Source organism: Erpetoichthys calabaricus, chromosome 5 (assembly GCF_900747795.2).
Source record: "Erpetoichthys calabaricus chromosome 5, fErpCal1.3, whole genome shotgun sequence".
Classification (NCBI taxonomy): Eukaryota; Metazoa; Chordata; class Cladistia; order Polypteriformes; family Polypteridae; genus Erpetoichthys; species Erpetoichthys calabaricus.
In genome coordinates this window covers 81,251,439-81,266,896 of record NC_041398.2, presented here as the reverse complement: position 1 = coordinate 81,266,896, position 15,458 = coordinate 81,251,439, and positions in this window count along the sequence as shown.

Here is a 15,458-nt window from a genome sequence, read left to right as displayed (position 1 = left end):
TCTTGTGAATCTATGTCCTGCTCAATTACCATATGTAGATTTTTTGCTTATCTTCATTTTTGCCATCCAATCCAGTAGATGTTGCTAATGCTCCTGTTAGGGCTTTCTGTGGCAAAAGCACGTTACTACCTTGCATAGAATGAGAAGAGTCCAGCTGCAGGTAAGACCCCATTAAATGGTGTGTCCTCCTCAACTGAAATCAACACCTTCAGCACTTCAGTCAGATGTGTGGACTTTCTACGGGTTCACCTGGTGCGTTGGTAAAGAACAACTGGCTAAAAGCAAAGGTATATGTGTGCTGTGCTGCTCAGAAGTTAATTATTACTATAGCACAACAAATCTGAGAAATCCCTTATCTCCGCATCGCCCAGAAACGTCTCAGTTGACAATCCACACTGGAGAAGGCAGGTAAGCTTCAAGCTTCCATTTGATTCTCCTTTGTGCCCAAAAAATAACAGAATCTATAGCAGCTTTTATCTGTAAAGATATGTCACCCTAAATCATTGTGGAAAAGAATGAGGGCTTTATATAAATGATAAGAGGTTTTGGAACTGCAGTATGCTATACCAAACAGAAAGCAGATGAGTGAATTTATTGGACCTAGGCTTTATGAAGATCCTAAGCAAAGCATCGGCACATTGCTCGGGTCAGCACAGAGAGTAGCCCTAACTTGCAACAGCTGAACATCCAGAGCAGTAGACTCCTATGTGACAATCGTATGTCACTACATTAAAACCGACTGACTGTGTTGCAGACCAGCATCCTGCTATGCCAGTCACGACGGGAGCGACCTCGCTGCCTACACAGTATACAGAGCTGCTCAGATGACTAAACCTTTCTAACGTTTCATCGCGTGACCACATCAATCATAAGTTTGTGTGTTGGCAACTCCAATAAACGTTGCTTCTCTTTAAGCATGTGGCATCTGTACTGCTAAAGTGGAAAAAGTTTACAATACATCTCACCCATCCTCGCAAGCGGGCAATTGTTGGAATTTTCAGAGCAGCCTACGATACCAAAGTGAGGGTGTGCACAAAGCAGCCAACGTGAAGTATCTCCATAAGCCATAGCGCAGATCATATTAGTGCAGTTGTCAGTCACGATGGCCAGTTATTTTTCTTTTATGTTCCGTTCATCCAATGCCACTGTCAACAAGAGTCAGCACTAGATCTTTGTTTTAAAATGCTTCCTTTATGTATGAGTAGGAAGCATATAGACACATTTTCTAAAAGTGATTAATGCGACTGCTACAAGTGCGCAACTGATGATACGTGTAACTTGAGTTATAGAGAGACACGAGTCTTCCCACTGTATCTTTAATTTGAACTCATTCAAGATTATTTTAATAGGGGAATGAATTTGGCTAACAGTTTAGTTGAAGGGTGTCAACATGAAGATTCGTAACACACAAATAGGTTATTGCATAACATACTTATTATTTAAGAAGTAATGTTAGATTATAATATTATTTGCAAGATGATATAGATGTTTTATCAAGTATATGCCATTGCATTGTATTAAAATAAGGAGCTCCTCATATTATGGGTGGACACTGATAGGCGGAGTGGTGGCTCTGAGGCTAGGGATCTGCACTGGCAATCGGAAGGTTGTTGGTTCGAATCCCGTAAAATGTCAATAGGGACTCTGCTCTGTTGGGCCCTTGAGCAAGGCCCTTAACCTGCAATTGCTGAGCGCTTTGAGTAGTGAGAAAAGCGCTATATAAATGTAAAGAATTATTATTATTAGAATTATTACTGATGTGGCATTACATATGTTAGTTAATTTAGGATGAATTTTTTTTTTTTTTTTTGCGCAGTGATATTTTGTTCCACATTTTCAAAATACTGATGTTATCTGTTCATTACTAATCAAGAATTTCTTCTTAAATGTCATTCCATGCTTATGCATACTTTACGAAGTCTCTATGTAGACACCCTTCAATTAAAGTGTTGCTGAAATTTCTCACATTATATTAAAGTTCCCTGTGAATGGGTAAGTTATTTGTAAAAAAAAAAAAAAAAGCCACCACTTGAAATATATCAACACACGCTAATTCAGTCAAGATAAAATCAATATTAATCAGGACATCAGTACCAAAACCCAGCCCTGGTGTTCATAGTGTGTACATGTACTGTAATTACCAAATACAATTTAATAAAGCTGTTTTCTTATGTTTTACCACTTCAAGTTTCACCTTCAAAGGAGTAGTGGCCTTTCAGTTTTTCTTGGCATTTCCAGCTCTTTCACAATCTTTTTTGGGAGCTGTGATGCTCAAGCTAAGGTGGGGAGATTTGTCAGCAACACATGTGACTAGTCAAGCGAACCGCAGAATGTCAGCCCAGCAACAGATGGAAGAATGATCGATACTGGGACGGAGCATCACTAACATCAGCGACACCCCATTCTGCTGGTTAGCAATACAGGCACACTTTCGGAAATGGTCCCAGACTCAAATATCACAACAAAGAAAATTCAACTTTAGAAAATGTAGTTCTGAATCATAGGGTGAAAAAGTGTATTACATGAAATTGAAAGCCTGAATGTTCAGAAAGTGGTTGTTCAGGCAAAGACTGTTCTATGTGCATTGTGACCAAAAGAGCACACACTTGGCCTGGTTCCTAAACAGAAAGACAAAAGCAACTTCTGCAAAATAAGCTGATGCTTCTGCTAAAGTCTCTCTGTGGAGAGTCCTGCACTCTGGGCGAGCTTAATCCCTTGGCTCATGTCTTCACATGGGGCGGAAGTGTCTAGGAAGTCTAATTCAGTTAAAGGTTATAGACCTCCAGTTTCTCGGGATACATAAAACCCTTAAGAGGTGCACAATTGTACTGTGACTCACCTACAGTGTGTTGCTTCTGCTCACTGGGTGGACTCCTTTTCCCAGGTTTTTATGTTTCAGAGCAGCTGCTGTAGATGCCAACTGTCAGAAATCCCTCCGTAGCCATCTGACGACAAGGACTTCATTGCATTTCCCTGTCTGGGAGCTCTTTGAGCTGTGAAGAACCACTGACAGGTTTGCAGTGTTGGTGTGAATTCAAGTTTCTTCAGTTTCCCATCCTTGTACTGAACCTGAAATACAGTGAAACATAAAAGCGATTTCAACCAGATTCTGTGGTGCCCATGTGTGTGTGTGTGTGTGTATGTGTATATATATATATTATTTTTTTATTAATATATGTTTATAACATATATAATGTTAGAGTACCTGTCAAATAATTACAAAGAGTACACGACACGTGATTCATCCTAGTTGGGGCTCATCAGGTGTACGCACCTTAGCCTCCACTTGTGTTTTATTCTTGAGCATTCAGCACCTATCGGGTGTCATCATCAGATGTACAGGAGTCAAAGGTAACGTGTAGCAAATGGGGATAGGTGGGTGTAAGAGGGTGTTAAGTCTTAAATTCTTTTTTTATTATTTAGATGTTTTACTTTTTAAGCCTGCATATGCTCAGTTCATGTCTAAGTGTCTCTTAATGGTGCTTTCATTTGATAGCCACGATTCCGCCTGCTCTCTGGCCCTTTTTTTGTCCCAGTTAAACGTGTGCCTGGTTGATTTGGTATGTGTGTATATCAGAGTGTTTGGGTCCTTCCTTTGTGAAGTTCTTGTGTTTTAGATGTTTGTCCCACATACAGAGCTGGGCATGCTCTGCATGGTATACTGCATACTGTGTTTTGTGTCTCTGTTGTAGATTTCTTTACAAAGAACTGTCTGTAGAGTGTTCCTCAATTTATTTGCTACTTTAATGCCTGATCTGCGGAGGATGTGCCCTCGGCGATAAGAAAGGCTGTGCCAGGTAGAATGGCAGATCAGGTTGGCGTCCATTGTTTGCAGAGGTGAGGGGCGTCTCCTGTGTAAGCATTGTTTGATGTAAACAGGTGGAACAGAGAACACCTTTCATTCTTTCTGGTTTTCTTTGTATTGCAGTGTGTGTATATCCTTTTGAACAATTTCTTAAGACAACTCCATTTATGCGATAAGGGGTGATTGCTACCAAAGTGTAATATTTTGTCCACATAACATTCTTTAATAAACACTTGTAATCAAAGTGGGGGCATAACCTCTTACAGAGGAGATGTCCAGAAGTTGATCTGTCCATTCATTTTTCTTTCCATGATGAAGGGAATTGCAGGGTACTTGAGTTGATGTGGCTGTGGAATTCACTTAGCTGGTCGCTTTTTAATATGACGAATGTATTGTTGACGTAGCGCATCCAAGGTTTAGGTGTGAACTGAGTTACAAGCATCTTTTCAAATCGTTAAGTTTGACTAAGAGGCCTGATAATGGAGATCCCATTGGCAGGCCTTCTTTCTGCCAGTAAAAGTTCCCATTAAAATGGAAGTGAGTTTTCAGGCAAAGTGATGTTAACAGCATTATGTCCTTTGTTGTTGGCTTCGTTCATGCCATTGTGGTGGGGTCGTTATTTAGTCTCTGTGGCCAGCCGACTTGGAGTCATGGTGTGTAGTGACAGAACATCAAATGAGACCATCGCTGGATATGTTCTTGAGCATCTGAAAACGACTAGCAGCTGTGACCGCCTCACCTTGAACCTTCTGCCTCTCCTTAGCTGACCTGGGAGCCTGAGGGTCAGTTCTTAGACTTGGAATTCTTGCAGTTGTCTGTTCTGATTTATGAATTAACACAAGCAGTGCTGATCTGCTGTTGTGTTATGCTCATTGTCTGTTGTTTGAGCTGTTGATGCAAAATTAAAATCAGCCTCTTCCCTGCAATACTGACCAATGTACGTATATAATTTATTAATTATTAATATACAAGACCCCACACAGCAGGATTGTAGTTTCCCATAACCGGTTGGTGGGTGCCTCTCCTTATTTCCCCCTGCTGTCTTCATCATTCAGCAGACCTTTTTTTTTAACACAATGTGTTTTGGTTTTACACATTTGCCATTTTAATTTATTTTTTGTTTTAATTCTGGATTACCACCTAAAACTTCTGCCTTCCTTATCTGAAACTTCCACCTTCTTTAACTTCATGTTTCAATAACATTTTAAGTTCATATTCTTAAATACGTATTAAACTTTTTAAATACTTAAGTGTCAGTGCTACAAATAAACCCTTATTTTAACTAACTGCATGATTCTGTCATAAGGCAGGCCGAAGTTTTAAGGTGGGGTACCGCAGCTGCACTCGCTAATCACCATTGGAGAGTCGCTAGTCGGAGCTGAACTGTCGTCTGTGGCTGTGACATTAGTGACCTATGGAGATACCCACCGGATCAGACTACATGTCCCATTTCACGAGCGAACCAGAACAGCCAGTTCATCTGGATGAAGCAAATTGCAGCATGCGTTATAAAAGTATCATGGATCTTGTTAGTTGGAGGGATTTGACTTTGGATGTTGTCCTATAATGAGTGATACTGCTGTCTTCTTTGATACCTTTAAGATGTCTCAGTCTGTACGTACCGTTCACTGAATGGAGCAGCATTTGTGAGTGTGATCTGGAAGTGCAGTGGAATCCTATGATCACAGAATGCCCAGTAAGTGAGCGTCATAAGCACTCTGACCACTGGTGGGCTACTTTAGTCAGGTCATGGCTTGCTGAAAGAAAGCTCTGATAGGTGATCAGCATGACAAGATCCCCCATGCACCCCCACAAACTTGACAGCTGCCCAGTAAGCCATGAGGGACTTCAGCCCCATTCTACGTATACCATGTCCTACCCTCAGATGCCAGCACTATTTTACACAGCCATCAACCACAAACCTTGTCTTAAAGTTGGTCTACAGACATTTCCAAGGTTACAAAAATGATTGAGAAACCAGTTGATGCCTATCCCTTCACTCTTGATTTCTAGGGTGGCTGTTCTTCCTTTGACTCTTCAAGGTGGCCTCTGCCATGTTTAACTGTTCTACAGCTTCTCTTGGTCTAGTTTATTCTTCCATTTACGCAGTGCAATGGTCTCTGTTCATATGGAAGGTTGTCCTGATGTCTCCCAGTATTACATTTTATTTCTACTGGAGGTACTCTCTTTAATTTCTGTTTATTTATCTGTGTCCTGTGCTCCAGTGGCACAGTGGTAAGCAGTAAAGAGACAGAGATTCAAGTCCTGGGTATTCCCTGTGTCCATGTGGCTTTCCTCTGGGTGCTCCAGTGTCCTCCAGCAGTCCAAAGACGTGCAGGTTAGGAGGATCAGCAGTGTGTGCGAGTGTTCACGCTGTGATGGCCTGGTGCCCTATCCAGTCATTGTTCCTGCTTTGTGCCTGACGCTTGCTGGAATAGGCTGCTACGACCCGATGCTTCACGTGGTTTTATTAGGAATCGTACTCGAGTGTTCTTTTAGTTTTTTCTTTTTTAGTGTGTGTTCATTTTTGACATTAAGTAAGGTTAAGGTTTTTTATCTTGTCTGGATCTGTAACAGAAAAGAGGAAAAAATAGTCTGAATTTGTGTAAGTCGCCCTAATTCGGGGTGCTCATAAGAATTGTGATGCTTTAGTTCATGAGGTAGAAATACATGATAAACAAGAATAGTTGTGTCAAATATATAAAATATTAAAATGTGTGCTTCATCTACATTTTCTTGATTGTAATAAAAATGTCATTTTTCACCCTTTGATTGAAGCCTGTAGAGGGCTAGATCCCTATTAAAGGATCATAAGTCAAAAATAACATCATATTCATTATCACTAACCTTGAAATAGTCTAAAATGATAACCCTGGTGCTTGTGTTTGAAATGCATTATGGGAGTGGCTCTTAGAGGGCTAGGACCACCGGTAAAGAATCAGATATTGCCATATTTGTACTCCACAACCTCAGAGCATGAAACGATGCTCCACATGTCCATATTCTGAAGTTCTGTGAAAAGGAATTGAGCCCTCATATCCCGTTAGCAGATGAGCCCCAGGGACGGGTTGATGTGACATTCATAACTTCACCATTCCTTCTGATCATTGCTGCTAAAGCCAACTATTGGTTTGCTCTTTATCATAAGGGTGTAATTTCCTGCACAAATCATGGTCAACAAATGGCCGAAAAATAAGGGGGCCAAAATTAGGGTGGAACCCCAAACCATTTGCCATCTTGCCTGTGACATCATAAAGAGTTGCTGCTGCATTTATATAGCTAAAGCGCTATATAAATGTAATGAATTATTATTATTATTATCTACCTCCTTTGCAGACTAACAGCAACTTTTCCTGCATCCCACCTTGTGTTCTTCCATTATTGATGTAGAGAATTCTAAACCAACGCCTCTGGAAATGTTTCCATTGCTAGCATTCTTCTTGTGCCTGATTAGGCTTGGCTTCCCAGCTAGGACCCTGGCCATGGCTGTAGTCACACTAAGAGTTATAATTAGACACCACTGGAAAGAATAATTCAAGCTCAATGTCAAAAGTCTTCTGCAGTTCTGTTGTTTACTCATCTTGTAACTGATGAATCAGTATAATTAAAAAATTAAATCCAAATCAAAATATGCATCTGCAATTTCTATAAATGAATCTTTAATAAAGAAACTGGATGTAGCGATAATTACATTTCTATAGAATAAGTTATGACCGGCCCGAAAAGTAGAGCATCCGAGACCTTTCACGGGTCTTTTGTTGCTTCATTTTCTTTTCATCTCTGGGCTGTACGCTTGGACTCTGAAATGAATTTAATAACTGCAGTTATAATGACCAAGCTGCAGTCCCCATCTGGTGGAGCAATATAGTCAGTCATACTAGTAATGTAATATGTAGCCAATGACTTCCGTTATTAAATCTAAAATTATGGACTTCCAAGCAGTAAGCAAAATACCCCTGGTAAATCGGGGGTCCTGTTGCTGCTCAATGTTGTTTGACCACTGAAATCTCACTCTGGTACCATGGGATCTATAATAATAAAAGGCAAAGCCCTCACTGACTGACTGACTCACTCATCACTAATTCTCCAACTTCCCGTGTAGGTGGAAGGCTGAAATTTGGCAGGCTCATTCCTTACAGCTTACTTACAAAAGTTAGGCAGGTTTCTTTTCGAAATTCAAAGCGTAATGGTCATAACTGGAACATATTTTTTGTCCATACACTGTAATGGAGGAGGCGGAGTCACGTATCGCGTCATCACGCCTCCTACATAATCACGTGAACTAAAAACAAGGAAGACATTTACAGCACGAGTCACACGCGGGAACGAAGGTAAATGACGTTAATTTTTGACTGTCTTTTAATACTGTGTAAGCATACATATTAACACATGTGCAATTAAACGTGTGCATTTACGGGGTGATTTCTGAGGCTTAAAAGCTCACCTTTTATCAAACGCGGGAACAAAGGTAACTGACGTTGTTCACTGTCTTTTAATACTGTGTAACCATACATATTAACACATGTCCAATTAAACGTGTGCATTTACGGGGTGATTTCTCAGGCTTAAAAGCTCGCCTTTTACTAAAAAGGTAAATGCAAAACTATTTTCAATCAGTTTATTGAAACGCTCCCGTTAAGGATTGCAATAACATATTCGCGAGATAAAAGAACGAAGTAGGGGGAAATGGAGGAACAGCCGCAAACAGCGAAGAGCAAAAAATTAATTAAACAATTGAGAACGGAGCGAGTTAAGCATACAAGCATGTTCATAAGGGAAACAAAGCACGGTGTAAAACGTAAGTTTAAATTAAGTTTATAGAAACGCTCCCGCTGCGGATTGCAATAACATATTCGCGAGATAAAAGTTTAATGAGAAGACACGAGGTATAAACGAACCACACGCCGTGGCGCAACGTTAGGGGCAACAGTTTCAACCATTCTATGATCTGCTTCTCGCAACTGAAAGACGGCACATGGCGGATGTTAGCTGACTTGCTGACCGCAACGTTAGGGGCTTCAACTATGGCGCTGACGCCACATCTCTGTGCCAACACTTTGCAGACTGTACTTAAAAGACACGCCCTCCTCACTGGACAGTTAAAAACACCAATCAAACTAACGATGACATCAAATATTACCCAATCCAAAGTAGGAAAGGAGGCATCTTCATAAAATGCGTGTGGGATGATTTGCATGAGACGCTGCTTTAAAAAAAAAATGATAAAAAAAATACGGGATAAATCCCGTCCAGTATTGATTCAAAACGGGACGCGCAATTTCATTCTCAAACGCAGCACGATTCCGTATTTTAAAGGACGGGTGGCAACCCTACAGTGCCAGGTAACCACCCATACAATCACATTGTGATTCAGACTAGGAATGCAATGAATGTCATTACCCCGATCTACATACAAGGCGAAAGTCTTGCAACATTCAAAGATGATGGTTTGGGATAAGTACACCATACAACATAAAAGAGCTTATGAAGCCTTGAACCGAAAAAAGCAAGATCTCAGAGATCGTAAAAAAAAAATAGGAGGTAATGTCGTTTTACTCGCTGTAGATTTTAGTCAAACATTACCAGTTATTCCACGAGGGAGACCAGCAGATGAACTCAAGGCGTGTTTAAAATCCATGCTTCTCCCACGCTCGGTTATATGTCGCGTGTTCTCGGGTAGGTGCACCAAAAAATTTATACATTTAAGCATGTAATGGACAAACAAAAAATGAGGTATACCCGAAGGCACTGCAGTAGTACTTCATGTAACTTTACTTCTTAAATGTTAATGTTTTACTGTTTAATAATTTATACGCTTCTTATATGTTGTTCAAATTCTTTTATCAAAATACCACTGACAGCGCAATGCACGATAACATGGAGTGAATACACCATACGCATGCCACGGCTGCCCTGCTGTGCGCAGATACGAGTTGATTCTACAATAAAATAAAATAAACATAAAAAGAGTAAAACAATCATCACCCATAAAGCGTGTGTGTGTGTATATACAGTGGTGTGAAAAACTATTTGCCCCCTTCCTGATTTCTTATTCTTTTGCATGTTTGTCACACAAAATGTTTCTGATCATCAAACACATTTAACCATTAGTCAAATATAACACAAGTAAACACAAAATGCAGTTTGTAAATGGTGGTTTTTATTATTTAAGGAGAAAAAAAAATCCAAACCTACATGGCCCTGTGTGAAAAAGTAATTGCCCCCTGAACCTAATAACTGCTTGGGCCACTCTTAGCAGCAATAACTGCAATCAAGCGTTTGCGATAACTTGCGATGAGTCTTTTACAGCGCTCTGGAGGAATTTTGGCCCACTCATCTTTGCAAAATTGTTGTAATTCAGCTTTATTTGAGGGTTTTCTAGCATGAACCGCCTTTTTAAGGTCATGCCATAGCATCTCAATTGGATTCAGGTCAGGACTTTGACTAGGCCACTCCAAAGTCTTCATTTTGTTTTTCTTCAGCCATTCAGAGGTGGATTTGCTGGTGTGTTTTGGGTCATTGTCCTGTTGCAGCACCCAAGATCGCTTCAGCTTGAGTTGACGAACAGATGGCCGGACATTCTCCTTCAGGATTTTTTGGTAGACAGTAGAATTCATGGTTCCATCTATCACAGCAAGCCTTCCAGGTCCTGAAGCAGCAAAACAACCCCAGACCATCACACTACCACCACCATATTTTACTGTTGGTATGATGTTCTTTTTCTGAAATGCTGTGTTCCTTTTATGCCAGATGTAACGGGACATTTGCCTTCCAAAAAGTTCAACTTTTGTCTCATCAGTCCACAAGGTATTTTCCCAAAAGTCTTGGCAATCATTGAGATGTTTCTTAGCACAATTGAGACGAGCCCTAATGTTCTTTTTGCTTAAGTGGTTTGCGTCTTGGAAATCTGCCATGCAGGCCGTTTTTGCCCAGTCTCTTTCTTATGGTGGAGTCATGAACACTGACCTTAATTGAGGCAAGTGAGGCCTGCAGTTCTTTAGACATTGTCCTGGGGTCTTTTGTGACCTCTCGGATGAGTCGTCTCTGTGCTCTTGGGGTAATTTTGGTCGGCCGGCCACTCCTGGGAAGGTTCACCACTGTTCCATGTTTTTGCCATTTGTGGATAATGGCTCTCACTGTGGTTCGCTGGAGTCCCAAAGCTTTAGAAATGGCTTTATAACCTTTACCAGACTGATAGATCTCAATTACTTCTGTTCTCATTTGTTCCTGAATTTCTTTGGATCTTGGCATGATGTCTAGCTTTTGAGGTGCTTTTGGTCTACTTCTCTGTGTCAGGCAGCTCCTATTTAAGTGATTTCTTGATTGAAACAGGTGTGGCAGTAATCAGGCCTGGGGGTGGCTACGGAAATTGAACTCAGGTGTGATACACCACAGTTAGGTTATTTTTTAACAAGGGGGCAATTACTTTTTCACACAGGGCCATGTAGGTTTGGATTTTTTTTCTCCCTAAATAATAAACACCATCATTTAAAAACTGCATTTTGTGTTTACTTGTGTTATATTTGACTAATGGTTAAATGTGTTTGATGATCAGAAACATTTTGTGTGACAAACATGCAAAAGAATAAGAAATCAGGAAGGGGGCAAATAGTTTTTCACACCACTGTATGTGTATATATATATATGTTGATATGTGGATGTGTATATGTATATATATATATATATATATATATATATATATGTAGATATATATATATATATATATATATATGTAGATATATATATATATATATATATATATATATATATATATATATGTAGATATATATATATATATATATATATGTAGATATATATATATATATATATATATATATATATGTAGATATATATATATATATATATATGTAGATATGTATATATATGTTTATATGTGTGTGTGTGTGTATATTATATATATATGACAGCAACACTCATAACAATGACAACACAATTACATTGACAATCATGTTACGTTATTTTTAAAATGTTTCCTTTTTTTTTCATAACCTCTTTAACACACTACTTCTCCGCTGCGAAGCGCGGGTATTTTGCTAGTATACAATAAATCCGTTATAGAGAATGCTATTCCTTACTGTGCATACCTTAATTAGACGTCAAACTGAAATGCACACTCTGCAGACCAAGATTTGGCCACCTTCTACTTCTGGCTATCAGAGAGAGCATCCACTTTTCGTGATAAATGCACACTTCGATGTTGTGTGTAAAAGACAGCAGCACCTCCTCTGTAATTCTTTGCTCCTGCTGAACATCAAGTAACTGCACCCTGAAGGCTTCCTCCCATCAACCCCTGCATATTCCAGTTGGCTGATGGGAACTGAAGTCTGCCACAGGTCCATCAAAATTAACAATTCACACGGACAGGACATCCTCAAATAGGCTTTGTCATTTGATTGGACGACGGTGTTCTCTTCACCGCCCTAACCCAATATTTTTCTACTTTGCCAACTGAAAAGTGCATGTAGTTGAATCCGGAGAAACAGAAATATTCTTCTCAGGGCATTGTTAGGAGACACGTCACAGCACAGAAAGATAAAAGATAACCTAGTGGAGATTCTGACTGCTTGTAATTTATACATTTGGATTATGTCTCTATTAAAAAAAAAAAAAAAATTTGGGATGAGACGTGACCTTTTGAAGAGAGACAGAGAGACACTTTCACGTCCTGTGAGGCAGGCAAGTCACGTCATACTTACAACCTTTGGAAGCAAGTCCCCTGATACCACGGTTTTCAAACTGTGGTACGTGTACCACTGGTGGTACTTCAAGTCATGCCAAGTGGTACTCGGGTGGTCCTTTATTTTCCACGCTTCGATGTTGCTAGAATGCCAATATGTTGCATATAATCATATATATTATAAGTATACTACTGTAAATGCGTGGAAGACTCCAAGCTGACTTTTATTAGCACGGGCACCCATTTCCCAAAAACTCGTTACCTACTCACGTCTTTGGTCCGAAATTGAAATAGCACAGAAACAGACAACAAGTTTCGTCCAGCCGGGGAATCACCAGAAGTTGGAGCAAATGGATTATTATGCCCCAGGCGCCCAAGCTTAAACCCTCACAGGTCTTATCTCAAGTCTACCCTTTCTCAACGTGGATTGTGAAATGACCTTTTCGTGTCTGTTTCTTTGAACAAACGAAAGAATTTGGAGGGAATTGACAACTGGCTTCTCAGAAGTCTCATTTCTTCAGTTCGATTTATGGTTTGTCTCAAGGAAGGTGGTGCGTTTCCAATCCACGTGCAAAGTAATTTACCCGCCGTTTACCCATTTTACCGTGTTGTGTTCTGCGCAGTTCTTTCAAGATGGACAAATTCGTTATCAGAAAAGTGGCAACATCTGTGCAAGAATCACAAAGAGGCGGTTCGAACAGCAAAGTTTCCGGTGCTACCGAAACAACATTTCCGCCGAATGCTGAACGACGAGATACACCGAAAGAACCACCAAAAAAGAAAATAAAGACAGCCCAACCAAATCGCAAGTACAGCGAAGACTATTTGCAATGGGGGTTTTATTACATTGAAAGCGACACTCATCAGCAGCCTGTGTGCGTTATCTGCAATGAGGTACTGTCGAACCAGTGTATGAAGCCATCCTTACTTCAGCGACATTTTACAACTAAGCACAAAGATCACAACAGAAAGCCATTGGTGTTTTTTGTCAGGAGTAAAGACGAATTTTTGAAGCGGCAGACAGTGTTCAGAAAAAACAACAAGTGTGCCTGACAAGTGTTTGCAGGCATCATATGCTCTGTCATTGCTAGCGGCAAAAGAAAATAAACCCCATACTGTCGTTGAAAAACTTGTGCTTCCTTCGGCAATAGAAATCGTATCAATCATGTCTGACGACAAAATGGCCAGCGTTTTGAAAAGTATCCCATGTTCTGATAACACCGTGCAAAGGAGAATTAAAGATATATCGGAGGATTTGATACAACAGGTGGTTGAGAAGATGTTTGCAGCTAAGAAGTTTTCGATGCAGTTGGATGAAAGCACAGATATTTCAGGCGAAGCCCAGTTGGTCGTTTTTTTTCGTGTTCCAGATTCTGAAGATATTACCCAACATATTTTGCTTTGTCGACCTTTACCTGAGAGAACAACTGGTGAGGAAATTTTCAAATATATCGATGATTTCTTCCGCGAACATGATATTCTTTGGTTTTGGTGCGTTGCAATTTGTTCAGATGGAGCAGCAGCAATGACAGGAAGAACAGCTGGTTTCATTGCGAGAGCAAGGCAACAAAATAATTCGATAGTTTCTTCTCATTGCATCCTGCATAGACATGCGCTGGCATCGAAGAGAATGAGTGAGATTTTGCACGAGACCTTGAATGATGCTGTAAAAATTATTAATTACATCAAGAGCCGCCCTTTGAACGCGCGGTTGTTCCATCAATTGTGCCAAGAAATAGGTTCTGACCATAAGTATGTTGCCTTTCCATACAGAAGTTCGATGGCTTTCAAGAGGAAAAGTTCTGATGAGGATTTTTGAGCTCCGTGATGAGGTGTATCTCTTCCTGAAAGATTCGTCATCCCTTGCAGAGAAGTTTGAAGATGTGTGATGGGTTTGCCGCCTCGGTTACCTTGCAGACATGTTTAAAAAATTAAACGAACTGAACGTGTCTCTCCAGGGATACGGACACAACATTTTTACAATGGAAGGGAAAGTTTCAGCTTTTCATAAGAAACTCTATTTCTGGATGAATCGGGTCGCAAATGGAAACTTGGAAATGTTTCCAATTCTCTCGGAATTTCTAGCAATGAACGCTGCTGTCGATACAAGGGAAATACAGAAAGTTATTACCAACCATCTGAAGAAGCTCCATTCGGAATTTGTATCATATTTTCCATTCTTGACGTCAGGAAGCGACGTTAGAAACCGCTGGATTACATCGCCGTGTAATATGGAGAACATTATGAGTGCCGATCTTTCCATCCAGCAGCAAGAGATATTGATAGATATGACAGATAATCAGCATTTCCAAGAAATGTTCAAAGAAAAATCAGTGACAGAATTCTGGAGTCAAGTGAGGAAAGAGCAATGATGAACTCGGTGCTAAGGCGATTACAGCTCTGCTACCCTTCGGCTCGACGTATCAATGCGAAAAGGCCTTTTCTTCCATGACAAGCATAAAGACGAAACCAAGAAATTGTATTCGGAATACGATCTGGTGGTCTCGGTAAGCACACTTTCTCCACGGATGGCAAAAAAGTGCACGTTTCGCACTAAGCATGGCAGTAAGTGTGAGTAACCTTACAAGTGATAATGTATTTTGCATGTGAACAAAGTTATTAAAATCCTTCTCGTGAGCGAGAATCTGCCGTCAAATAACCCTGCATATGACTTTTCAGTCGTTTTACCTGTTTATACACCTCGCACTTATTTAAAACGATTCTTTAATTAGTTTAATATCACTTTAACGTCATTATTATAGTCATTATAGTGATTATAGTGACTTCAAAACAACACGGGCATAAATTAACGATTCATTGACAGTGGTACTTAAGTTTACTGGTCCTCGCGGAGTGGTACTTGTTCAAAAAAGTTTGAAAACCGTGGCCCTGGTACACATGCAGAGTAGGTTACAGATAATGGAAGTAGGAAAATTCAAAAGTCTTAAAAAAATG